The sequence below is a fragment of the Passer domesticus genome, chromosome 1, assembly GCF_036417665.1.
Source record: "Passer domesticus isolate bPasDom1 chromosome 1, bPasDom1.hap1, whole genome shotgun sequence".
NCBI classification, from domain to species: Eukaryota; Metazoa; Chordata; class Aves; order Passeriformes; family Passeridae; genus Passer; species Passer domesticus.
Window position 1 is genome coordinate 81,467,127 of NC_087474.1, and position 27,765 is coordinate 81,494,891.

Sequence of the window (27,765 nt, forward strand, 5' to 3'; positions counted from 1 at the left end):
TTCTGTACAGAAACAGAAACATACAATAGCTGTAGCCTTGGATGCAGAATCCCAGGTATTATATCCGCAAAGACAATTCATGTAGAGATTTTGTCATCTAAATAGAGTTGGCTGAAGTACAGACCAATACAGATCACACCGGACAAAGGACAAAAATATTCCTAACAAACATGCTTTTGGTCAGCTTTTATGCAATTAAAGAAAGTAGAGTGGTAGCACAAGATTTCAAATGTATCTGCAGAAGTTGTTTAAGGAAAGGCAGCCTCCTGGCTGTCCATTCTTAAGGATGGCCAAAATCTATGGGTTGTGGTTCAGTGGGTTTAATAGTTCTTCCTTGAAGGTGAAAATACCATTTCTGCCATCTCCTCCAACCTTAGCTTGGAACCACAAGAGTCTGTCTTCCTCTTTCGGTCTGACATCTGCCAGAATCTTAGATGAACTGTTCAGTTGACTTGTCTGATTGGAGAATGGGTCTGTGTTGCCAGGTGGCTTTTTTGTCATTTCAGAAGATGAAAGACATCTGTAATCAGGCAGAAACCAAAGGCAATGACTACAGCACTTCTAGAATAAAAAATCAGTTTAGCCCAATTTTTAATGGGGTTCTAAAATTCTAAAGAACATTTTCAGTTTTCTGGTAGAACAACAGGAAATTATTTTTCAAAAAAAAATAATGTCCCTGTAAAAAAAACCCCAAAAACTAACACAGAAAAAAAAAACAAAAACACCCCAAACCAACAAAACAGAACCAAATCAACAAGAAAAAAAAAACCCACCCAAACCCCGCCCAAAAACACAAACACACAAAAAAATCCCAAAAAAAGCAACCAAATATCCCAAAATGTGGTTTGCTTCAGTTATAAAGCCAGCTATGCCCAAGTATTTCAGAAAAAAAAGAAATGCAAGAGAATGTGATACTTTAAAATTAGAAATCTTCTATGTTGTGAAGACTTATGATTTCACAGACTACTGAACAATCACAATACTGTGCACAGTGAGCAAGAATATTATTCATGCCTAAACTTGTGTTGTCACCTACATCTTTGTTCTTTCCCATTTTTTCATAATCTTTCTGTAACTGAAAAATCACAGTACAGATGATCTTTTCTTTTGCACAATGAGACGGGGAAACCTGAGTAACAAGACAGAGCTACTTTTCTCCCTTTGCATTTCTATACAGAAACTATGTATGAGTTTTCCACAGATATCTCTGGTTTTGTCATACCTGCTTATTTGTTTGTGAAAGCTCAACTTCTTTTTGTTTTATGGCAGTGACTTCAGGCAGTTTTGCTTATATCAGAGCTGAGAAAGATCATTAAAAAAATGCCTCTAAATATTCTCTGGTGTGCTGCAATCCATGCAAAACAAACTCATGAATCTTATGGGACAGTTACTTTCAAACCTTATAATTTATTTTTAAATATCATAAAGGAAATAAAACATGCACAATTTCCAACAGAATGAAGACTTTTGTAAACTTTGAAAGTGCTTTATTATGAAACTCATCTTCAGAATGCTAGAGGTGATTTTCATTTGTTTTATTTCTGTAGCTCTATAACAGTATTTCTGTGCAATGAATGCCATGACTGGAAAGCAAAAACTGGGAACTGTTCCTTCTGTGAGTACCCCAGAGGTTACACAGGTAAGAAACCTTACTACAGACAAGGTCTATAAAACCAGCCCATAAGACACTCCATCCTATTTACACACAATGGTTGTTTTTTTTTTTATTGTCAATATCTGTAGTTGAAACATTGTGCTTATAATCAATGAGTATTTTGTAGACTTCATTCTGAAAGCATTCTTTGCCCCACAGCAGTCACTGATGGTTGTTATGCGGCAGTTGAAGCAAATACGCATCTGAAATAGCCAGTTAGAATTGTTTTTAAGATACCAAGAGAAAAAGAAAGTGCTAAACTTTTATTTCCATGTCAGGCGATGCAATATAGTTTAGATTTGGTTTTTTTCTTCTTGCTTACTTCTGTAGATTTCTTCTGAAAGTTGAAGTTGTTCAATTTTCATCTAAATAGTTATCTTGAAATAATTTATTTTGAAATGGGAATATGAAAATCTTTATAGCAAGTTGAAAACCAACCAGCGGTCTCTTACATTTTGATCTCAAGTCTGAAATGAGGCATTCAGATCCCAGCCTGAGAAATGCTAACTTTTGAAATGAAGGTGATCAGCAGTATTTAGTGTATTGTGGAAATTAACCCCAGGTTTAAATCAAGGTATTGAAAAGAACAGGTGCTGACCTACATTACAGAAGGAAGATTGAAAATAAATATGTGTAAGTGAAAAATGACAATTTTTATAAAGCACAGCAAGCAAAATGCTAATCATTACAGTGTAACAAGCAAGATGCAGAATTCTTGAGGACACTACAGTGACAACTGTAATTTTTTTATTATTTGACATTTTCAGTAATGACCTGGAAGAGCAAATAAATATTTTTAGCTAGTATTTTGTCAAGTGATAGAGATACTGATAAGAGTAGAAGAATATTGTGAAGATATGTTGTGAATGAGCAAGGAAATAACAATGAGAGCCAACTGGGAAAATTTTCCACATAGGAAAGGGTTAGAGGTAAATTACTCTAGGTGGCTTCAGAAATAATACAGTTCAAGGTTGTAGTAGATACTTTGTAAGGAAGGTTTCAACTATGTGAAAATATTTTGGAAGTTTTTATTTTTGTCTTCATGCACATGAAAATATGGTAATAAGTCTATTTATCTGACTTTGATAAGAATGTACATAGAATATACTACTTGGTTGTTGATATTTTTCTTTACCAGACAGGTGCTGTCAGATAAGAATTTAAATGAAATTACAGCAGATTATACAATAAGGAAGCCAACAGAATTATATGTTTCCTGGCTGAGCAATGCCTAAGGGCAGGAAAGAGCATGACAATGGATGTGTGAAAAATTTAAAATAAATATATATAACAGAACAGCATTTTATAAAACATTATAACCAAGAGAAATAGCTATAGATATCAAAGCACTGGTTCAATGAGAGACACATTTTTCTGAGTCTGAAAGAACATATTACAGCAACATATTTTCTTAAGAGAAGTGGTGGATTCATTTGCCCCCAAAAAACCCAAAATGTGTAATTGAAAAAAAATCCACATCTGCTTTAAAATCACAGAATATACTCTTTTTTTCTTGAAGCACCAATTTTTATGATTTACATCTGTTGTAAGTGACTGTACCATTTTCTTCACTTACAACTTTGTTAGTATGATGCATGAATGAATACTGGTAAGTGAAAAGCATAGAACAACTTGAAGAAAAAAAAATCATAATTTATTTTAAAGCAAGTTTCTTCTAGTCAGAACCTGATCACCATAATTCAGTGATGGAGATGATCATAATTTCATTACAGTGGGCTTTTGAAAACTTCAGACGTTTTTCAAAGAGTCAATAACAATACATTTCTTAAGCACTAAAGGGCCTGTTCACTGGGTTGTTTGGGATATTTGTATAAAGTATTTTAATACTATTCACCTTGCAGGTTATTGGGGAAGAAAATGGGATTCCATGACTAAAACTAAAATGCAATAATAAAGCATGTTGAGGCTGATCCTTAAACCCTTAGTATCTTAGGTCCCTAATTTTTTATTTGTACACTAGAATTGTACAAATTGCATTTCTTGATGCTATTAATACAGCTTAAGTGATACAACTACTTCTGGAATGGAGACAATTTCTTTGGTTCACAGTTTCTTCAGGACTAGTAATTACTTTCCTCTGGAAAACAGTTATAGTTCTGGGAAAAAAAAAACCCATAGGTGCGATTGATGGACCTGTAACAACATTCTGGGGCCATAGGCCATTCAGTATTGTGCAGGATTCACCCAGACTACCAGGTCCATTGCATTTCCTGGAAGAACAGAGAAAATTGTAATGAGCATGGACAGAAGGACAGAATACTTCACTGTGAGTGTACTCACAAAACAGGCTGTGTGCCTGAATGTGCCACCAATGAGAAAAAGTTTTTATGCATGGTCGGTAAAGACAGGAAGCTGCATCCATTGAGGAATAGAGACACGTCATGACAGAGAAGAGGTGAAAAGTCCCAATATACAACCTTGGTATGTAATGAGGAAATTAAATACCCTTATGCAGGGAAGGAGCAGTTTGACTGATTCAACCAGAACTTCCTAGAATTATTCTTTTACTACATAAACCCAGTGATCCTCAGCCTAAGTTCTTGTCCCATTGTGCCTCTGTGTTTTGCATAGCTACAGGAAAAAAAAAGTTATGGAGAGCTACAAAAATACACACTTAAAACAAGCCTCAGGTCTCAGAAAAAAAGGTAATATTTTTCTTTTTGTCTTTTTTTCACTTTAAAATAGAGGAGTACAGGTGTATTTAGAGTTTATATCCTTCAAGAAAATTACTTTACAAAGTTATGTAAAATGAAAAAAAGTTTTATCAAAGTTAGCAAACAAAGTATTCCATTACATGGCAAACAAAATATTTATGACTTTTCTTCACTGAAGAACAAAATCTGATGAAAACCAAAATCACTTCTCAATATTTCCCTTTTGTGTTCTTTTTTCCCTTAAAATTCTAAGAACTCTGGTAGGTGTCTTTCAGTTGAACTGTAACACCTGCACATATTTCTAAAAATACTGTTCCCTTTTAAAGAAGTCCAGTAATTTAATTTTCAGTGATCTAAAGTACAGTTGGCAATACTTTGTATTTCTCAGGATTAGGGTGATTTGATGATTATTTCTGTAAGACAGTGCTTCTTATTCACTTCATGTGTTTTACAAATAAAGGGAAGACATTGACTGGGAAAAAGCTGTTCAGAGTAGTCTTTACTAATATAAGGTTTGGTTATCTTCACGTGTAGATTTTAGCTGAAGAAATGCTGTTCTTTGACAAAAAAAAGAAACAGAAATATAAAAAATTGCTTTCTACAATGGTGTGACTGAAAACATGTGGCATGTAATAACTTGAAATTTTGTCACTTAAAACATTATATGATTTCAGTTTTTTGCTTGTGCACTTGCTATGCTACTAAGAAAATGTCCTGTGAGGAACAAAAATATTTTGAAATATGTAATAGTCTTTGTGTAAATTGTTTGTATTTGTCATGGCATAGTAAAGTGTCATGGACGCTGGTAAAGTTTACTGAAATAATTCAGTGCATGCTCTTAGGCCTTGGTATGAAGCCAGGTCTTTCTTGCAAGCCCTGAAACTGTCTGTGAATGTACTTATCAGATAGGTTTTGAACTGCCAAGCCTCAGAATTTTTTTTTACACTGCTGGTATTTCTCATGGGTTGTTGAGAAAATACTGAGAGCTTCACAACTTATGATGTACTTTTGGAAAGACAAAAGGGATTTTTTGGATTTCAAAGGCACAGATAATGTGAGCCTGTCAACAGAGAACTTAAATTAAAACTTTTTTTTAAGATGTCAGGAGTGATGAGTGCTTAGTTCCTAGACTGGTATTTCTGACTTATGAACATGCTTGGAATGCAAGGAGCTGGCTGTACTTTAGCTCTCTACTCTCCCAAGACTCCTAGGTAGCTAAAACCAGCTACATGAGTAAAGTTCATGGCCTTCAGAAAAGAGCTCAGACATTCTGTTTTTTTTTTTTTCACATCAAGCCCTGCATACTTCAGCTCAGATAAATATAGTTTACATTTATGTATTATCTTTAAAATACAAATCACTAAATTTCCATGTAGAAAAGATTTAAACTGGCACTGAACTGGTATATTATTTTTCTATATATAATTGCAAAATAGCTCTGTTATTCTACCTGCCTGAAGAGCCTCATGCTAAAGTTTATAGTGTATATATATATATATATAGTAATTTTATCTAAAGATCATTTTAATCAATAAATGTAACAGACTGATTGATAGCTAAATATAACTCATCATCAGGGAACTGTTGTCCAAATTTGCCAAGATTCATAGTTCACAGCCTGTCATGGTCTTATATTAAACCTAGGTATTTCTTCTGCAATTTTAAGTTCTGTCAAGTTACACAATGAAGGCAGATTGTGACTGTGACTGTGTCAGTGCTGAAAATATTCCATTACGAGTACACACCCTAAAAAGCCTTTTGATTTGTGCGAGTAGAAAAAGAGATTTATTGGGATAGTGAAGTAACAGTAAGCATTGACATTTACTGTAGTTTTCACAGGTTTTCACTTTCTCGTGACTGCCTGAAGTAAGCAAGCTTGTTATTTGGAAAAGATCAGAAAATACTTCTGTCATAATTTGTAGGCAGAAAGTTGGAGAATTTCTTGTCAGTAAAGACTATGGAGCAGCAAGATGACTGCTTCACAGGTATCAGAAAAATGTCATACTACCACTTATAATAACTCATGGAATATTTGTTTGTCTCAACAAGGCTGTAGGTATTTTCTTTCTTAAAGACTATCTCATAGTTCTCCACATCTCAATATCTCCTGTTAGAAAGCAATTAAAATTCAGCCGAAATGTCCAGATTTCAAGGTTAGTGATTCCTTGAGCTGCAGAGTAGCTATATTTCTGAGAGAAATTCATTGTTATACAGCTGAAAGGAAAATATATATTGTTTCCTAACTATTGTCAAGGCATTAATGAAGCTGTTGTTTTAAATATAGATAATTGTTCAATACTTACAACAGCTAATGCTAATATTGATGTTGGGAAATACCTTTCTGTCTAGAAAGTTGTGAAATCTAGACTATTTTATTTCAGTTTTATGATCAATTTAATTCCTAGTTCCAATTTTTTGAATGTACACTGCAAAAGTGAAAGGACTTACCATTTTGTATCGTATATAATTTAATAACAGTTCTCAATTGTTTTCCCATGTAAGAGAGGAATTTCAGAAGATATTTCATCACAAATTTAAATTTATGTAATTTCATGGGCAGTTCAAATGAACTCTGAAAAAAAAAAAAAAGAAAAATGGTGTTTCCTTTAAAGACTTCAAGCCATCTCCCACTATCATAATTTTCATATGTTTCACCTGAAAGGATACTCTCTCAATGTGTGTAATACTAGACATAATGTCTCCAAAGACTTTTAAGAAAAACATTTAGAACTGTAGAACTTTTATCAGTTTTGGATGAAAGAGAATCTATTTTAAAGAGAATAATAACACTTAAGCAAGGCTAAAAATAAGATCAGAATATTGTTTCTATTGCTTGAGGTTTTCTGAAACAAACGGAAACAAACTTGGTCCAAAGATTTTGTGTCTTTATGTATAAGTATCTTTGGAGGGGCGTGGTGATGGTGTTTGTATAAAATGTGTGCAATCTCAAATAGAGTATAATCCATGCTGGTAACAGCAAGGGCAAATAGTTCCCTAGGGAAGGGGACCCAAGGGTCCGTCATGGTGCCATCAGCAGCACCAGCAGTGGTGGCACTAGCAAGGGTCCCATCCTGCCCAGCCTGAGCAAGACAGAAGGGTCTCTTGGAACAAGTTGTAATCTAGGTCAAGACAGAACACTGAATCATCAGGTTGAGATTAGAGCTGCAAACAGCAACAAAGTGCTTAACACTGTGCAGTGATCAGCTGGCAAATCCGGAGTAATGAGGTCCTCAGTCTGGATCAGCAAGGGAAATAGTCAGGCACAAGCCTGATTGTGATGCAAACAGGGAACAAGGGTGGGAGCTTTAGCTTAAAAATAGCTCCTGAAAGAAGACAAGGTAGCTTCAGCAAGTGCTCCAGCTTCACTAAGAGCAGCTTTATTCATGGTCACTGCCTTTGCGTTTTATAAATTGACCTTAATCCAAATCATCAAGAATGGGGAGATGAGCTCAGATCTCTTACAGAATAAAAATGTTGACATCATGTCTCTTAGAAGTCTGAAATTGGAACTATTTTAAAAAGAGACCTGATCAATCATCACAGAGTTTTGCAAGTGTTTAAGGCCTAGCTTCAGAAGCAAGATGGAAGGGGAGATCTCACTTCTCAGAAATACCTCTTGCAATTAAGGAAAAAGTTTCTTTTTTCTGCTCCTGGAGAAAATAAATATTAAAAATGCATGATTTTGTAGCTTACTTTGCACTGTTGGTGAGCTAAGAATATATTAGGAAGTGATTCTCTAATACTGTAACTGTTGTTATAAGTAGTGTTGTAGGAATAGGGGATTTTTTTTCTTTCCCTTTTTTTTCTGTTTTGGTGTGCTGTTTTGTTTTGTTTTATTTGTTTGGGTTTTTTTGGTTGGTGAGCTCTGTTTTTTTTTTTTTTTCTTGTCAAGGAAGTCATGGTAGTAAATTTAGGTTTACTGCTTTCATTATAGTGCCATGGTAATGCAGTTTTGAATACTGGAAGATTCATGCTCTTTCATCCATATAGTTCCTCTTCATTAAAGTAAAGGAGCAGGACTGGAGTTTATAAAGAAAGGGTTTCCTCTAAGTTAATACTCAGTCCATATTTGCTTATTTCGCAAACTGAAGTTAGCCCTGCAGGGAAGAGCCCTGTATAAGAAAGGGACAATTCAGAAAACAACATTATCACTTTCTACTTAGCCTGTGACTAACCCCTTCACTAAAACAACTTAGTTGCATGTTTGGACCTTCCTGTTAGGCTACTTTGATTTGTCATTATGTTTAAAATACTAATCTCAATGAAACTGATTTTATCCTGCCGGAGTGAAAAGCAGAGGAAGAACTGGTAGAAGGAAAGGCAGCTAGAGAGTATCAGAGGTCCCTTATTAAACTTGGTGACACTAATGTGTACTCTCCCATGAGTATAATTAAAGCTAAAGTGAGATGGTGGCACACTATATACTCTAGCAAAGAATTGGTTGATAGGCAAGAAATCATTTCAGTAAAGTAATGAGAAAACTTTTCCTCTGAGATGTGCTGTGGAACTAACATGAATAATTTTTCCTCTGTCTCAGAAATCCTGCAATACTAATAGACCATAGGGGAAAAGAAAATCATTAAGTGACCAGGAATGAATCTTTGCCTATTTTGCAAATGATGAACAGAAAATAATCCTCTTTAACTGTGCTATATTTGTTTTATTACACTGATAGTATCATTAGTATGCTGAATAGTCTTAAATAATGTTATTTCATATTCAATTTATTGTGAAATTGCAAATTCTAGTTTTTGTAGTCCAGCTATAAAATCAAACAAAATTATGTTACAAATAAAAATGGAACAGGCATTAATGCTCCACTACTGGTATTACACTTTTTTTTTTTTAAGATTTTATATGAACAGCCCAAACTGGGTCATGTTTTTTATGCAGACAAATTATTTAAAAAGAAAACAAACACAAAAACCAAATAATCTATTATATAAATATCCCTCACCTCCCTCTCCCCTTGCTCCCATTCTTTAAATGTTTGCTTCTAGGTATTTTTAACAGATCTGTCTTTGTATATGTGCATAACTTCATACTAAAAGTAAAATACACCTATGAATATAACATAAATTAATATATTTTAATTGATTATCTCTGTGAGAAAAAAAATTTCCATAGCATTAAAAAACTGAATCATATAACTAAATTGAAATAGTGTTTATTTCTCATATTTATATTGAAATTAAATTTTACAGCATATAATTACCTGATGAATGTTTCTTTCAGTCCAGCCTTGTCAGAAAAGCTTAGGGACTTTAAAAAAGAGAATTTGGATTATTTAATGATAACTTTATGAAACAGAACAATTTTTTTTGGTAGATTTAAAATTTTCATCACCCACTCTCTTTTAGATATTTTAAGGAAATTCAGGTGTCACTAGGGAAAGCATTGGAACTCATGCTGACTATCTCTTCTCCCAGTCCTTTCCTTTCTTAGTCCAGGGAACTACACATTTTCAGTGTAAGCAAAAATATTTTGTTAAAAGAAGCCTGACACCTTTCCACAGACCTGGTCAGCTTTCAGAGGAGTTGAATTACAGTGAGACAGCAAAACAATTAAATTGAGGTCTCAGAAAGGCACCGTGGCTCATGTTCAGCATTAGCTATGCACTCATTTGCATACTTCTAATAAATGGTAGCATTAGACACAGCAAAGTAAGGAGTTCTGCCAAGGTGAGCAAAACACAAGGCTGGTATACAATATGCAGAGAGCATCACCATGTGAAGATCTCTTTGGAATTATGCACGGAATAAACAAATTTGTTCCAGATATAAGGAAAGCAGAAAATTGGTTATGCTTAATGTTTCAGTGGCATTCAGGTGAGCTTTTCAGAGACTGTATGTGTGTATAAATATTTGTATCCTATTATTTCTGAAAGACAAGAGGATAGTTAGTCCCTTTTGTCCTTCTGTTTTGCAAACAGAGAATTAAGTGTTTGCACATTTCATGAGAGAACTTGTTTTCAGAATCCAAATAATCTCAAGGGATTCTTCTCTATGTAAGAGTTGCCAAAGTCTATGAAAGTAGTGGTAGAATTGAAAGAAAAAAGCAGACATTTCACTTAGCAGGGGCTGAGTCTTTTCCCCAATCTTTAAATCGTATTGGTATCATAACCAAAAGCTTCCAGATTTCACAAGGCAGCAATATTAATTGTCAATACACTAAGAAAATAAATATTTCCCTTTTGAAAATAAAGTTGCTTCTACAACAAGGAATTCCCATTACTCCTTGTAATCAGGTAAAACAACCCCCGACATTTCTGGCCACTGCTAACCATCTTTGTAGAAATTACAAGAAGAGTCCCCAAGGAGCAGCCAGGGCTCCAGTATCTGTGGCCCTCTGGGGACCTTCAGTTGTAGCAGCCCTGACCTCAGAAGAAGTCAAAACATTTCCAAGTAATTTTGCTTTTTCATCCAAAACTTGTAGTTTCATCAAAATACATTGCTATTAGCAGCTTTCCAATAAGTATTAATAGGGAATGATTCTCAGAGAAAGGGAAGGGGAGTAGCAAGCAGGAAGGCTGAAAGGTGGCAGAAACAAGAATTATCACTGGACACCTTATCATCTACAACTCTCACGGGAGTTCTGTATGAGGTTTATTATATTCCCAGATTTTTTGGAATTTGAGCTTCAGGTAAACCTATTTAATAATTACTGCTCCAAAGGGGAAAAGAAAGAAAGCACTTGTATAGATGTTTGTCCTACAACCTAGCACGGTATTTGCATATATTGTCCCATTCTAACTGGATAAAGGAAGGACTTAACATCAAATTCCTTCTGCAAGGCCAGTGACATAATGTGCAAGTCAGTAGCTCTTTCCTCACTTAAAGTGCACTTGTGCTTTGGAGGGAGGTGAGAAAGAATAGCAAGAAATCTTTTGCACACTTGTATCACTACAGAACAAACCTGACTCTTTGAATGTAAAAAATCTGTCATGAAATAGCAGTGTCTTTTCCTTAGGCTCATCTATCTTTTTCCCCCTTATGGTTTTGTTCTTTGTTATGTTTCAAGGTATGGTATTATTCTTATCATTATTTTTATTATTTCCACATTGTTTCACCATTCCACATTCTGTCTACTCTTTTTTCCTATTCCTGCTTTATTCTCACTTTGCAGCATTTTTCATCATCAGGCAGCATTTTTGTCCTTTTTCTACTTTTTCTCCTTTCTCTCCTTTTTCCTCCTCTTATGTAGGAAGGAAACAATAAAGAAAATGCAAGTTAAAATATACTGGTGCATCCATGCGGGACTTTGTAGAATTAAATGCAACAAGCTTGTGATCTGCAGAAATAAAATCAATCAATTGCAATTAAAATACCAACTAGTTCAATATTGTAACTCAAACATTTATTCAAAATTAATGAGTGATTACAGTATCTATTCCCCTGCATAAGTCTAGTTTCTAAGTATTACAGAATCCATTCAGTTTCTTTAAATTAAAAATGGATTATATAAATATGGTATTTCATTACTGAGATTCATTCTTTTGTGAAATAGTTTTATTTGTAAACTGCTTTTCTAACTACAGCTAGTTAAAAACACCATTACAATAAAAAATGTCTGAAACCCAGGAACAAATAGCAATACAGTGCTGACAGTAGGCTTGGAGGAAAAATCCAGTGTGACTTGCATTACACTGAGATGTAAATCTTTGGAATATATCAAGGTTTTTTATATATGGATGGTATTTTTCCGTGCAATCATTCCAGTCAGAAAGGGACAGCATTTATCAACTGGCCAATTGATTGATTTAAAATAAAAAATAAAATAAGATACAATGTGATAGAAAATTCTTCTCCAACGATATGGAGTCGATATCTCTGTTGCCTTTATTAACCCTTACATGCTAATGACCTGATTAATAGCAAGCAGCCAGGCTTGAAGGAATAGGTTTTGGCTTTGCTCTGTTTTCTTCCTCAGTCTTTTTATCTTTTGCATGACTTTTTAGTTAGAGAGGTAACTCAACCAGCTAAATGTTGTTAGTCACAGAAGCATGAATGCAAGACAGGGGTAAGAACCTGTGAGATGTAGGCATCCCTGAGATTTCATTATGTTTTGTCTTAAGGTAAAGATGAACCTTACATAGAACTGATTTTTTACAGAAAAGGTGAATTTTATATGTAATCTTACATCTGAAATTTTCCTGAGAGGCCAGGAATTTGTCTCTGATGCTTAATTTATTTGTTCTTATTTGGGCCAGAGCATGGCCATTGTTCATTACTAAAATAAACACTATTCCACTTATTTCAGTATGAAACTCAATCCTTGCTAGATGAACATTATATGCTGTACCTTTTGAGATAATATTCTGCTTCAGTAGGAGTTAAAATTCCCCTTGCACTTTGTCAACTCAAGCTGTGATTCTGTAGCTGGATGAAAGAATCCATCTTGGGCCTTGGTTTTTATTTCGTCTGCATCTTAATGTCAAGTTGCTAAAGGGCAGAAGATATCTCCTAGCTGTTTTGTCCTTGCCGAAGGCCACAGAGACTTTGATTAAATACTTAGTGAAAGAAAAAAAAAAGTTTTTATGTGTGTTTAGACTTCATTTAAACCTATTTCCTGATAAATGGTGGAGGGGTCTCCTTGGTATCCTGGTTTTCTATTTAGAATAAGGGTTGGTAGCTGTAGGATGAGGGCTGCAGAAGAAACAAGCTTCTGAAATGTTATGACAGATACAAATTATTGTTTCTTTTCATTCTTTTCTTTGCCAAATAAAACAAAAAATCCCACACCCTTCTGGAGATGTATAATGTTAAGGCAGGAACCTATGCAGCTGTCTCACTAGATATCTTCAACCAAATTCAATAAAAAATGAGTTATGTGAACTCATATCTCTGCCTTACCCATTGAGATGCCAAAGCTGGGGTGAGTGAGTGTATGATTTGAGAGGCCATGTTTTAGAGATAAAAATAGATCTTTCTGAGAGCTAAGTTTGCAGATAGATATCTAGGCAGAACATGAACAAGCACATTAATGAAATAAAATCAAGCTTGACTAGAAGAAGCAAGTTTCTGTCTCAGGAAAGGCTTTGTTTGTAGTGTAGTTGTCAGTTCCTTTGAAATAATGGGGCTACACTCACTGGCACTAATAAGCAAGGCCAGAGGAATTTCAGATCGAAAAATAAATGAAGCAGAGCAAAGTAGGACAAAGGTGTTGCCAAGCGCTCTCCTTTCAAACACACAAGGATGTGTCAGCGTAAGAATAATGTGTTCAGATCTGCTCAGCAATACCAGGAACACCAACTGCAGGTTTGATCAGAGATGGAGAAATTTGCCTTACTCAGATATTTGTGTCTTTATAAAATAATGACTGAGGCAGTTGGCTAACATTAGGTGAAGGTTTCTCAGGCTGTCTTGATTTTTATGGGCTCCTAAATGTGTTACAAACCTCTTCATAATGGAGGATGTAACAGTAAATGACTCACATATGAATTTGTTATGTTGTCAAATGCTGCTTTTCAAAGACAGCCTGCTTGTTACTATAGTGGCAGATATACAAAAGTCTGTGGGATTGGTTTTGTTTTGGGTTAAGGTTTTTTTTTCCTTATGTGTGGAATTTTTCTGCCTATATCCATTGCTAAACATAGATAGTATATTTACATTGGAAACAAGAAATCTAAAGAGAGTGCTCAGTAGATAGATATGAATCTGTTGGGTTTTACCTGAGAATATTGGAGAAAACTTACAGTTTCCAAAGTTTCTGAACATTTATCTGTGCGTGTTTGCTTGCAGGAGTCCACTACACCAGATGCACACAATGCTGTCCAAGTTTGGACTGTACAATAAATTTCAATGTACTAACAGTTGGTGTTTTATTTGTGGCTACACCCTTTATTTCCAAGTGCACAGCAATTCAGCTTCAGGGTAAGAAAAGCTGTCTTCCTTCACTTCCTGCTGGTAAAAGTTCACGGATTCCAGATAATGAAATAGCTTCCCTGTAGACGTGGATCTTGGTTGTTTTCTGCAGCTAAGGGAAGCACAGCAAGGCCCTACGAATCATTTCTGTGCTTGATCTGGAAATTCTCTCTCACAGAGAGGAAATAACACAGTTTTTCTTGTTAGGCCAAATGAAATCAGCTGCCAGGAGAAGGCAGAATGAAGGACTCTGTGGATAGCAGTCTCTCTGAGACAGCTCTTTCTCCCTAGTATTCTTTCAAATTTCTTTTGTTAGTTTGTAATGGTTAAAAAAAAACCAAAAACAAACAAACAAAAAAACCCCACAAAAACCAAAAAAAAACCCCAAACCCCACAGCTGTCAACATCAGGACATAATCAAAACTGTCCATTTTACTCTGAACACTGAGGCAGCAAGTTCTAAAAGGCTTATCCCAGAGACACAGGATTTGTACAGCACAGCAGAAGCCATGAGGATTGCTCATGTAAGCTGTTGTGTGGGTGTCTATTCCTCTGTGCATAATGGTCTTATAGTCAAGATCACTAGAAAGATTTAACTATGCTGGATTAACACACACATACACAAAAATATAGCTTGGAAATGCTTAGAGTGTGTTTTTGATTGTACATTTTTGCTCACACATAGGCCTTGTAGAACCAGTACCTCTTATACTCACCTTGCAAAGTGTAAAGATTTCTGTTGGGAAGATATTCAGCCCCCAGCAAACCAGGATGCCTTGTTGTAATCAAGCCTCTACTGAACAATACTTAATTTATAAGAATGTGGAACTCATTATAGCTAAACTCTAATAAATTACTGTCTTTTTTGTTTGTTTGTTTTTCTTTTCAGAGGAGAGAAATACTGAATAGGGAGAAAAAGTGTAGATCTGGAACAGCATTTTGTTTCTTTAAAATTGCTATTAATCTGAAATGATTTTCCATTTACTGTAATTTGCTCAGTGATCAGAGGAAGAATGTATTAATTTTTCACTGCATTTTTTTTTCCTGGAAAATCTGGTGATTACTATTATTAGGATTACGGACTGAGTAATTTTTCCTTGTAATACAAGCTTTCACAGGTCCAATTGGTTGTGTATTAACAAAACAAATAAGCACTAGAAATTTTTTTTTTTCTGAGCTCAGATAAGAGTATAGACAGATGTATTGGCCTTACTTTTTCTTAGAGGCTGTTGTGATTTGGTCAGTGTTCCCTTTTGTAGGATAGCTATAAGAACTTACTTTTTCTTTCCTGTAAGAGAGAACAATTTTGAGACTTAGCATTGCCTTCCTTGTATGTTTTGTGTGTATTTGTTAAAGAGATAAAATTGTCACACTGTATCCTGGCTTCTGCACATTGTAATACCTTGGTCTTTCCTTAATTTATCTGGAAGGTATGTAAACATGATATTGACATTCGGTTTCCTTCATAAAAATTACAAGTAGTGTTGTTTCATCTGCATTTTGAATACCTCTCTTTTTCAGGGTGAGTAACTAAAACCTGAGAATTTCAGTCTGCACATCTTTCAACTCCATGTGAAAGAATGACTCCTCAGTTTCCTTACTGCTTTGTAATGGAGTGGGGTTTGTCCCTCATCAATTTCCTTACTTTGAAAACTGCAAAGCAAGACTTTCTATCCTAATAGGTCCTACTGGATAATTTGAATTTCTGAACACTAGTTTATCATAGCTCTTAAGCTGTAGCAGCAAAACACAAATGCGATTTCAAAGCCAGACCAGGGATATCAATGGTGAAACAGTACTGCAAACAAATGTCTCATGCCCTATTCAATGAATATTTCAGTGTTCAATGTTACCTATTGGTTGTATATAGTTAACTAAAAACAAAAAAAATCATCCTAATATTCCAAGGGTATGTAGCCATAAAAATGACCAAAGAATTGCTAGAATTGAATGCTGTATGTAGAACCTACCTGCAGGAAAGCTTTACTTTATAGAGTAATTTAGACATGGACAGCCTAAGATTTAGGATAAGCCATTCTTGAGTTTTGCAGTGTTTTCAAAGTAATAAAATTATGTTCATATATTTCTCAAGTTTCACAAAAGTCAGTTAGTCTTGTTTTCTTGCTTCTGGATATCCAAGTTAAAAATTAATAGTTATGGACTAGGAACAAGCATTTTTGATTTTTATTTACAATGTTCAGGGATTTTCTGATATTTAAGAGATTAAAATGATTTGTAGCTCTCTATATATAAAGTTCACTGTGTACTTGAGGTTTTCTATACAAATTTTATTTGTACTGTAATGTAATTACAACTATAAAAAGGCAGAATTATTTATATTAATAGTAGAACAGCAGCACTCATTTCTTTCTTAGATTATGTTGATGTCTCAGACATTTTTAAAAGATATTATATATATATGCTCTACAAATTTATTTATGCATTTCTCAACATATTTTCTTTTTTTGTGGACATTTTAGGGTAAGGATAAATTCACTTAATAACTCTGTGTGCCTTCATTTAAAAAATATTGACTATTTGTCTTCTGAATAATTACTGTATTGGTGATTACTTACAAAAAAAATTTACAGCTCTGCACAGTGAATAGATCGGTAGTAAAAAATTATATGCTAAATAATTTATTTTTTCAATCTCCCAATCTAGGAGAAATGATCTTGCTTTAAAAACAAACCAGAAATACATATAGCAGAGCGCTATAAAATCAGTATCATTTTTTTTTCTAGAATAAGTCTTTATAAATATAGCTACAGTGACATGCTTACAGCTCAGTAAGTTGATCATTCACGACACTCACTCTATCACAAGTGACGATAAAAGATAGTTAGCTTCACACAATCAACCATGTGCATTGAACCAATACTTACAATGTGATAAAGAGAAATATTGTTCATGTAAGTTGAAGATATTATAAGTCGTTTTGTATTCATATAAAATCTTTTTTATAGAAACTAGCCTAATAACTCTTATGTTTGCCATCTATGAGATGTCTTTACATAAGCCAAACTTCAAGAAATACCCTTATTGAAGTGCTACAACTACAGATACCAATGGATTTTATCTATCTTCTGGATTTTATGATTCAAAATCCATATCTTAGGTGGAGCCCTGGGTGGGTTTGAAGGCAAAGTTTTAAAGGGGGGAGGTGTGAATGGGAAAATTAGGAAACTTCTTTGCGTTAAATGCCTTGACTTGGCAGTTAGGGAAAAAAGCAAGCAGGTGGAATGCTGTTCTGAACAGATCAAGAGCATTTTGAGAACTGATCCAAGTCACAAAATCTGTACATATATCAAGAGAAAACACTTTTGATGTTTTTTATAGATATATTGTTTGGAATAATAATAACATCCATATAATACTATTCATTATCATATTATAGCCAGCAAAAAGGGAATGACAGCATGACCATTGTTGCTAAACATGCTGGATAAATGCTTTTCAAATTGCTTCACAGGACCTGTTGATGACTTCTGCTTGCCTTTCATTCATCATTGTGTAGCCTTTACCAACCTAGATAAGAGGGGGCATGTTCTCATCAAATTATATGAAGTTATCCTCACAGTAACAAGAGCAAACTGCCGTGTAAGTCTCTTAAACAATCCGGCTGGTGTAATACTTTTCCTGGAGTCTTGCTGAACGCTTACCAACATTTAGTTGATAGTGCAGGCAAAGGTTCAGAAAGCAGGAAGCCCTAGTGAGGCAGAGCACAGCTCCATCTCTTCATATCCTGCTTTTAAGTAGAAGGTTCATTTATGTATTCTATTTAAATAATGTTTCAAACTCTAGTGAGGTCTCAGATGCTTTTAGATGTTTAACCTCTGTAGTCAAGTGTCCCATGTGATTTTCATTTCTGTTAGTTTTTCTAGTCCAATTTTGAACCATACTGTCAGCTTCTACTACATTATCTGGGACAGAGTTCCACATCTTAACTATGTATTGACTTCCCCTTTTTTTGGACTGTGTGCCTGTTGTGTGTGCTGACTCCTAATACCTGTGTTTGGAAACACAGTGAACATTCCATTCATATTCAACCTCTTTATAATTGTTATTCCTACACAATTTCTCGCTCAGTCCTGTATCTTGCAGCCTCAAGAAGCCCCATGTATCCAGGTTTTCTTTATATGAACTGTTAATATATTTTCTCACCATTGCTGACCATTTGTCCTCTGAGAGGACTAACAACACACATAATTTTCAAGATTTGACGTATGGTGGATCTTCACAGTGGTAGAATGACATTTTCTCTCTATTTGGCTATTTATTTTTTTCTAGTAGCTTGTAACATTACATATTTTCACCTGTATTGAACTTAGGTTTTCTTGTCATTTGACTGCATAGCTCCAAAAACATTCTCTTTCTTGATATTCCAGAAACTCTGAGCACATCATTGCACATTTCAGTCTGAGATTGGGTTTTGCTTTATTTTTTTCTCTCTGCAGTGTGTTGCAGAGACCTCCTATTTTTGTCCATAAAGTACCATGAATGTCATTATTGCAATCCTTTGCAATCAGCATTGGCCTGCTCTATTGTGATTGGTCTTGTATGCTAACAGCCTTTGCTACTTCCCTGATTGTTCCATATCAGTTAGGAATTTAATATTGAGAACACCTCATGTGATTCCACCAATGTCTTTCCTGTGTCATGGAAAATTATATTTTTTTTCTGTGACTTTTATCTTTCAACCTGTTTAATCCCTGTGAAATCTTGTTATTCCTTGGCCATTTTGCTTCTTCAATAATTATTGATGATAAATCATGTTTAAAACTGCTTGGAAGTCCAACTAGACTGTAGCAAGTCCATCTCCCTTATTCATGCACTGGCTTTTTCAAGGAACTCTCAGGCCTTTGATGTCTTTGATGTGTCTTACAAAAAACATGTTGACTTATTCTCAGTGTATAGTATCCATACACTGAATTCTGTTTCTTATTATAGTTTCTAACAATTTCCTGGCAAAGGCATCAAAGATAATGGTCAGTGGTTTCACAGAACTACAGGAAAAAAAAGCTTAACAGATGTCATCCTCCATCCTGCTGGTGCTTGAAAAGAATTAAGAGAGAGGTTTTGCACCAAAGCAGTAGCTCATTGTTTCAAACTCAGATTTTTCTAGAAGGGTCAGCTGAATATGCAATAGGCATTTATTAGTCCCTACGCTTCTTCTATCAACTTTGAGGTTTTTTCTTCTTTCTTTTATTCCATCTTTTTTACTCCTTGTGATATTGTGCATCTGCCTATGCTACAAGTTCTCCAAATAACAAAGCTCCAAATGGGTTTCTAATATGTTACATTGAAAAAAGGAAAAATTAAACAGTTTAAGATATATGAATCCAAGAAAAAAATAACTAAAATCATAATCATAATAAACAAAACAAGTGAAGATTAAAATCAACAGGCCATGGTTTATGTCCCAGATATAGATTTAACTAATAAAGAAAAAAATCCTCTGCAATTTGGATGCCCCTAATTTGAAACTGCTACCACTAAAAAAGCTTCTTAAAAACAATGGTAAATAAGCTTTCAAATCCCAGCTGTCACATCCACCTCCCTCTGGGGGATCAAATGAGGGATCACACCTTCTGTATACCATTCCAGGAAGAATCATTAGATAACTCACAAGGAAAGACCTGGCTGATATGCTGGAATGATGCTGGCTAAATCTCACATTCATTAATTGAATGTGGAACCTCTCCTGTCTAATTCCAATCTTACCACCTTTTTCAACCTTCTTATATTTTCCTTCTTTCCTATTTATTTGTTTTCTGTTTAATTGCATTGAATACATTCAGTCAAAACTACTGTACACTGTGACCAGCAAAACAGCTACACATTCCATCACAACCAACCTTGACATGGATACAATTTTCCTTATGGCCGCTGAAGTGAGAAGAAGCTGGTGGCTGCCTCTCCAAACAGCAAGGTTACAAACAGTAGTGAGCATCACAGACACAAAAGGCATTTTGCTTGTCTTTTTATTTTGTTTCCTGCACTTTCCTGTATATTTTTCTTCACAGCAACTTTTTTTTTTCACCACAAATCCAGTCATTTCACCTTACTTTGCCTTAAAAAGGACAGTTGTTTTCCTCTTTACCTCTAGTATACCATCAAACTGTTTTCCCTTGGCAATTTCTCAGAAATAGTGAAGGAAAGAAATCAAAAGACACTGTCAAAATGAAGATTAAAATATCTTGTATTTCAAGCTTTAATTATTTTTCATATCTTTCACTGTACTCTAAGAAGAACCTAGCATGCTGAGATCTGTATTAAAATACGTGAATTTTAACAGATCATTGTTGAATGTCAGGGTTGTCTTTACACCTTTGTTTGACACCCTGAGCTCAAGTATTTCGTCAATGTCTAGAGAGTTCCTCACATCCTTCTTTACTCTGGACAGAAATCTCACTTCATTGTAAGGAAACAAACATTTAAGGGCTGACTGTCTTCAGCAGCTGCTGCTGGTTTAGATTTGACTCTGTCACTCATTTAGAACAGAAGTTATGGACACAGGAAGCAATATTCTGTGAAGGAAATGTGCCCTTGAGGAGGCCTAGGTTGGATATTGTTGGAAGGTTTCTCAGGGAACTCACAACCTAATTAGAGTAAGGCAAGCCAGAATCAAAAGCATAACAAACAGGTGGAGAGTAAGAATGAAAAAAAACCACATCAAGAGCATATTTGTTTTCCTGCTAGACTTATTGGAATTCTGAAATAAATGACAGCTTATGTGCTGGAGTGAGTGCAAGCAGCTGTTCTGTTAATTTTACTTCTTCCCATGTGTGATAGTCCTAACAGTATTGCATTGGAAACACAAGAGGTAGAGGCAGGAATGTCAGAGAAAACACTTCTTTTTTCCCTGTTGTTCTTTTGTCCCTGTTAAAGAAGTATCATGAAATGCTTTACCATTTCCTCCACTGACAGAAGGAAAAATGGAATCTAAATGTAGAAGTAAAATGAAGTATGTGCTATTGCTTAGTTAGATGTTCTTACTGTCCAAAGTTTAAAAATTACAGGATTAAGGAGATTTGAATACTTTACATGAGATTTTTTTTTCTTCTTTAATTGGGATTTTTGGAGACCTATAAAGTTCTGTATCATGACAGTAATTCACAATATAAATGTATTTTATATTTTAAATTAATTTTATAGTTTAAAGACTTATGATGCAGAAAAAATACTCATTTTATGGAAGAAGGACACATGTAGACAGTGGATAAGTAAATTTCTCAGTCTGAGATGAAACCTGGATATGCAGATAAGGAATATGCTCAGGAGACCGTGGGTCTTAAAACTGTTGTCCTAATCACTTGTCCATAAGCAATTCTCTGTGCATAAGACAGTACAAGATTAAAATGGCTGAACTGGACCAAGTCCCTGACTGGTTGCTTTTACAGTGTGCAGCAGTAGGCACTGTGTATAGTAGTTTCCTAAACACTTACACAGTTTTGCACTCCTTGTGTTTCAAGGTATTTTATAATTGTTGTAATCTGTAGCCCCAAAATTTGTCTTTGTATTTAATGCTACTCAGTGCAGTTTTCTTCCAAAACTTAGCCTAATCAACCCTGAAATAATTGAAATACCATGTAAAGATGACTTAAAAATTTAAACAACATTTCTTTTTGGACAAAGTACCTTTACGTAATCTAACACGCACTACTTATTACTCCAGAAAATAGCTGTGAATAATTTAATATTCACTATTTCCAAGTCGGTTAAAATTCTGTTAATAAAAATAATATGCCTCCTTGGCTCTCCTTTGTCCAGTTAGAGTTCTTTTATTTGCAATTGTACAAAACCAGTACAGTTGCTCTCCTCTGTTTCTGCTCCAGTCCCGCTACATCCTTCCTGTGCCAGGGGAGCCAGCCCTGCACTCAATATGCATGGTGTGACCACATGGTGGGTTTATTGTGGTAGTTTATGCTGGTTTATGCTCCACTGCATTCCTAATAATCCCTATTAGTCTGTTTGATCTTTTTTTCTTTTCCTTGCTTTTTTTTTTTTTTCAAATAATGAAAATACAGGAGATATAAGGAAGAAAACAAGCAAGGAACCCCACCATGTTTTGTCATTTAAAAGGATTCATGATACTTAGATAATCTCTCTTTCTTTTGTTTGTTTGGTTTGGTTTGGTTTGTTGTTTTTTTTTTGTTTTGTTGTTTCTTTTTTCCTTGAAGTACTATGTTTGGTATTTGTTCCAAGTAAGGACAAAAAATAATATACAATGACTTCCTAAGAAAGAGAAATTTAAAAACATCAATTTCTTTCTAGGATCTCTCATGTATTCTCCTTCATTGTGAGTGAAGTGAGCTGCACAGAAGTCTGTACCTTAGACTAGGACAATTTCGAGAATGTGAAAAGGATAAAAAGTCAGCTTAGCATGCATTGGAAGCCTCCATTGAAATTAACTTATTCTGGTAAAGCAACCTCACTTTTAAAATTCTTTATTTTCTAAAAGAAAATACTTGCGGGGAAAATACTGCACTAATTATTTTTTTTTAACCAAGCACTGTAAAATATTTAAGCATATTTTCTATATTATATGTTTGATAAATGAAATGTCTCAATAATGTGCAACATTAGAGTAGACTAGACTAGATTAGGCTAGGCTAGGCTAGGCTAGGCTAGAATGAACTGTTGAGTTGGAAGGAACCTACACTGATCATCTAATCCAACTGCCCAAACTCTTCAGAACTGACTAAAAGTCTAGGAAACCTTTTCTGCTGGTTGACCATCCCCTTGGTAAAGAAATGTTTCTTCATGTCAAATCTGACCTTTCCCTTCTGCAATTTTGAACCGTTCCCACACGTCCTGTCACTGGATACCAGGGAGAAGAGGTCAGCACCTCCCTCTCGACTTATCCTTCTCAGGAAGCTGTAGAGGACAATGAAGTTGCCACTTAGCCTCCTTCTTTACAAATAGACCAGCATAAAGTGCTCAGACAGTTCTCAGAGGACATTTGTTTCAACTTTTTCACCAGGTCTGTTTTCCTCTTCTGGAGGCATTCAAGTGCTTTAACAGCTTTTTAAAATTCTGAGGACCCAGTGCTGCACACAGTACTCAGAATGAAGCCACATCCACACTAAATATGTCAGCTTTAAAAATTATAATTTTTAAAAGCTAATGTGATACTGGAAATGCTTCAGGTAAAGCCAGAAGCTCTGGTTCAGGAAAGAAAATAGAGTAGCTCCTAATGTGTTATGCAGATGTTGCCCTGAGCTCTACCTGCTTGAAGGTGGTAACAAGTATCTGCACACCTTCCAGCTCACTAAAAGCCAGATGGGGCTCTCTACTGAGAGCCTCTCTATCTCTCATTATATATTGTATCTTTCTGAACTTCCTAAATCAGCTTTTATTTCTGTATAGAACCTGACCCTGAAGAAATTTTCAGGGAAGAGAGCAACATACTGTAATTAATACAACTGTTCTGCCACTTACCCACTGTGTGCCCATTAAAGACTCTGTTAATCCCTCTCAGCAGCGTAATTTCCTATATAAAGTGCATCAAATTGACTGCCCCACACAGTTAGTGGTTCAGAATGTCTTTGAGATAATCTGATGAAAGGTGAAACTGAAGAAGAAAGGATTGGTTTTATTAGCAGTAATGTTGCAATTACTTCATTATCCTTCTTAAGAAAGAGCTTTAAATTGTTCTTGTCGTAGGAGTCGCACTTCCACGCAGATACAAGTGACTTGTAACTATTCTGGTCTGCAGCACCTATGTGAATTACATCAAATGAACAGGGGAAAAAATAAGTAGGACCTGGTTGTTATTTCAGGAAAATGCTCATTTTCTCAAACATCAGATGATAACTAAAAATGTCACATACTATAAATATTTTTCTAAAATTTTTCTCTTTTTGAAAGTTCTTTATTTAAGTTGTCTTCTGCAGCTCTTTATTCTGAGTTAATTGTTTTAATGACGGTTAATAATTAACTGAATTTTCAAGTTAAGGTTATACTATACTTTTATTCTACACATATTTTACATATAAATATTTTTAATATAGAAATTATGCATGACTAATTTTTGCAAACACTGAGTCAGACAGAATACATCTGTCTGAATGAATTAAATATTTTTCTTTATACTGCATCTTGGTAAAATTTCATTATGATGCAGATTATCATCCTATCTGCAATTAATGATGGGATTCTGTGAGAAGATTTTCTGTGCTACCAAAGCTCTTTGTAAATATTTCTGGTAGCTGTTAATCTTACTGCCAAAAATGAAGTAAGAAAAAAAATCCAAAAACAAAACCTGTGTATCTCCAGGGGCACTTCAACCTGATCTTCTACTGCAGCCTTCTGCTCAAACAGTATCACTGCATGAAAATATGTTGCATGCTTATATACTTTTCTGGATTCTAATATAAGAGTTAAAAAATGTTCTTATTTGACTGTCGATATTTGAAGAAAATTCAGAGATCAATATCTTTTGTAATCTGGTTCAGCTGATAAGAAGCATACTGGGAACTATGAAGTACGTAAAATTTCCTGTGAAGAGTTATATGAAGCAGATTATTCAAAATAAAAATCTAAATTTTAGAAAATAAAAGTCTTGAACTACTGGAAACTAATTCTCTGTGATAGAAGGTCTTTCTTCAAGGTGCCTGATGATATTTGCTTTCTCTGTTAGCCGCAGAGCATTACCCTTCTATTTCCATCCTTGATTCTGATTTTAGTCCCTTAATCTTTTTTAGAAATCATCGCTAATCACAGCCCAGATGGGCATACACAATCTTATTTCAATAAGCTGGTAAGCAATTTAAATACAATAATACAGAATTCAGAGTGAACAGCACACTGAACTCTTCTAGCCCTTCTGGGTGGTTAGTAGGTGGCTGAGGTTCAAACTTTTCCAAGGAGATTGATTTAGGGATTAAAGGTTAAAATATTATTTTTGTCTACAGATATTTGCAACTCTGCAGAAAGGTTTCTGCAACTTTTTGGTTGTAGAACTGTGATGAAAGAGGGAAAGTCTATAAATTTGATGGGAATTGTTAGTTAAAGTCTAATATATAATGTACACAGGTCACAGGAGAAGCTGCTAATCAATTTATTCTGAGTATCTCACCAATTTCCTCCTTCCCAGTCATCTTGGGCTATGGCTCATTGATTGTATCTCCCTTGGGTCCTTGCCAGCCTTGCTCTCCAACCTGTGATGAATTGTCAGTGAGTCTTTGCTAGCTGCCATCAAGACCATGCCCAGATGATGTCTTAAAAAAACTATTATAACATGTTTGGTTTGAAAAATCATCCATCTCAATAGTGACTAATGACAGCCCATCACTCTTCCTGGCTGAAGTGTCCTCTGTCAAACCTCCTACTTCATTCAGTGGTCAAAGCACATTTACATGTATCTGGAACAATCTGCTGCTGCAATATATGTAATCAGATGTCCAATAAACTCCATGAAGAAAATAAATTTCATCATAGTTAAGTCACAAAATAGAAATTTGTTCACATTCTGTGATTTTGTCAAACCAGCATGCTGAATACAGCCACTCTATCACTTCCAGTCCATGAAACTGATTGACATATTATACTAGAAACAGAACAAAAACTGAAATTTTTTTCCCCTTCTGACATGGTAGATATTAATGAAAGTCATTCTGGGGGTAATGCGTGAATGTGACAAAGAGTATCCAGAAAGGCTTTCTTTTATTGATCATACAAACCATAAATAGAATATATCTCCGGCTAGCAGCTTACATAACACTCCATCTAAATGCAGTATGTTTAACCATTTCTGAAATACTTTTGTTTTTTGCCTTGTCTTTAAAAGAGGAGTTTAGTCCGAGTTGCATGTATGATTTTGAATGATTTATAGGAAGATGTTGCTTAAGCTTGTCAAGCATGTTATGTCATTACACCACCATAAATACTTAGAGTGGATCGAAGCTTCATCAAAGAATTTTACTGGAAATGTTAAAAAAATAAATAAAATCTTCATTGGAAGATAAATAAAACAGTTAACTTTCCTGCAAACTGTTTTCAAGATTGGAGAAGTCATGTGTAACTACAAACAAGCCATGTGAAGGATATCAGAAGCATCATGTCACACACATACTTGTTGTAGACATCAATACTGAAGGAGACCCACAGTATTTTCTGATTGCATCTGAAGCTGAAGTCATATTTCAGTACCTAGACCTTAGAACAGCATCACTGCCTAATCACCAAAATTCCAAAAGACTTTTGCTTTTTTTTATTTTTCAGTGCTAACACATCAATGAAACAGTCACGACTGAAATAATTTCAGACAGTAGAATCATTAAATAATGTATTTAGGGTATGGTTAATATGCAAAATTTAAAAATAGCCCTAAGTTTGGTTTGGTTTTTTTAATATATATTTAATTAAACTTAGTTGTAAAAATGTGAAATATTAAAAATCTAAAAGGGGTTGTCTGGAATAAGTTCAGTTGCATAAGTATTAAGGAGAGACATATTTCCATTTTAAAATAAATGACTTACACAGAAAACCTCAAAATACTCCTTTGATTTGTTGTAGGTAAGCCTCAGCATTACTATTATGCTTTCCAGTGGAAATATAAAAGCACATACTGTAACTCTGAATAACATACATTTTCTTGTTAGTTTAGCTAGCATAATCAATAAAGTTTTATTTTAATTAACCTGAGATTCAGAAGGATTTGAGGATTTTCAGCATTACACTACCTCTGTGTTCCTGTAGAAACAGCATCTTTTACCATGCTCATTCTGTAAAAACGAATATGATTTAATCCCTCTAGAATTTTCTTCTTTGATTATCATGAGTATTGGCATGTTCTTTAGAATTATGTGACATCATTTCACATTCAGTGGCATGTTGAAAGTAGGTGAGAAAATGAAGATACTTCACTGCTTATATGGATGATTATACTGCAAGAATTACATATTAATAACACTAATCTGTTTCACAGTAGCACCTGGAAGCCCTTTCTGAAATTACTGCCTTACTGTGTTCACAGACAAAAGATGATTCTACCCATTAGCACCCTGCAGTCTCAACACCTAAGACTGAAAAATGCTAGGAGAAATCAAGGATTAATTCACCAGATCTCACAGATGGAAAGTTATAGCATGGAGGTTTAAATCTGACAGGTTTGGTTTGTTTGGATATTTTTTCCTGAGAAAGTTTTGTCAATATGATTTAAGGTATAAATTTAAACTGAGATGGGTTCAACAATAAACAGTAGGAAATATTTGTGAACAGTCACAATATAACACCTCGTTTTTTTTCAGCCTAGCAGAAATCATTTTGGAACAATTTTACCTAAACCCAAATTAACCACTCTTATTCATAAAGCCCAAGGTCCACATGATCTTTTGCATTCAATTAAAGTCCATTTTAATTATGCAATTCCCATACATAACTTTACTTGTAATGCATGCCTTAACTTGTAAGTACTCTCATAAATAATCTGAAGGCATAGCTGTTACTTTGACCTGGGAAGGACTGTTGTTAGGCTTAGTGTGTTGGTCAGGAAGACTTATTTTTCTTTCTAAATTCCCACCTCAAAATCAAGATAACTTTTTGAATTCAAGCCCAAACCTCTTAA

At 34.7% G+C, this 27,765-nt stretch overlaps 1 long non-coding RNA gene across 1 annotated transcript in view; it reads left to right on the forward strand.

The window, feature by feature from the left end:
- Positions 1-27,765, forward strand: part of LOC135304721 (uncharacterized) — a 104,201-nt gene that overhangs the window by 10,978 nt on the left and 65,458 nt on the right. The window contains exon 2 of the long non-coding RNA XR_010365994.1: positions 1,548-1,639. This is a non-coding gene — a long non-coding RNA (uncharacterized LOC135304721). The remainder of the gene's footprint in view (positions 1-1,547; positions 1,640-27,765) is intronic.